General features: G+C 50.0%; 1 protein-coding gene across 2 annotated transcripts in view; it reads right to left on the bottom strand.

The window, feature by feature from the left end:
• ncoa4 (nuclear receptor coactivator 4) overlaps positions 1-878 on the bottom strand; it is a 12,239-nt gene that overhangs the window by 6,378 nt on the left and 4,983 nt on the right. The gene's annotated exons all lie outside the window — the stretch shown is intronic.

Below are 878 nucleotides of genomic sequence, written 5' to 3'. Positions count from 1 at the left end.
AGAGAGAGAGAGAGAGAGACAGAGAGAGAGAGAGAGACAGAGAGAGAGAGAGAGAGAGAGACAGAGAGACAGAGAGACAGAGAGACAGAGACAGAGAGAGACAGATCTCTTCAAAATAAAAGCTCCCGGTCAGGAAACAAGGCAAAGACGTTGGTAACGTTTCTAGTTTTGTACTCTGACCCCACACAGATCATTATTATATTTGGACTGAATATTCAGAACTTAAATTTTCCTATAATCAACAGACACACAAACAGACAATGTGGCCTTTGTGCTAAAGATACGCTGTAATTTAATTCAAATAACACTCAGCTGTACCTGAGGCTGCACAGAGGAGCAGAACCCAGCAGAGTCCTGCAGAGTCCAGCAGAGTCCTGCAGAGCGGCGGAGACGGAGCTGGTCTCAGTCTGTCAGTGAAGTGAGCTCTGCTCTCTCTCCTCACTCTTTTATATGCTGACTCGTCCAGCTCCGCCTCCGCTCACAGGTAACGTGACCTGACCTGACCATGGCTAATTGAGCCTGGGTTACCACGGCGACCGCACCGAACAACGACAGGACTTAAGGTGTTTTTGGCGTCTCTCTCACACACACACACGCTGAGTCAGCTGTGGTGAGGTCACACTGACGAACGCCACAGATTGGTTCACAGCTTCGCAGGTTTAGAAAAGACCCTGATGGCTGAAACAGCTTCAGCTCTGATAAAAGGGTTACTGATGACAGGAGCTGCGGTCAGCCGACCATTGTCTCCCGCCGGTTCTCATCGGCTGACTCAGACGCCACAGAGATCCTCGTGAACCCTCTGGACTCAGACCAGATCCTGTCCCGTCCTCGCTCTGCTGTTTTTAACTCCCCGGTGTGTCAGACAAGAAGTACGAATA

The sequence above is a fragment of the Micropterus dolomieu genome, linkage group LG12, assembly GCF_021292245.1.
Source record: "Micropterus dolomieu isolate WLL.071019.BEF.003 ecotype Adirondacks linkage group LG12, ASM2129224v1, whole genome shotgun sequence".
In the NCBI taxonomy this organism is placed as follows: Eukaryota; Metazoa; Chordata; class Actinopteri; order Centrarchiformes; family Centrarchidae; genus Micropterus; species Micropterus dolomieu.
The sequence above is the reverse complement of the archived record's forward strand: the minus strand, read 5'-3'. Positions and strand labels throughout refer to the sequence as shown.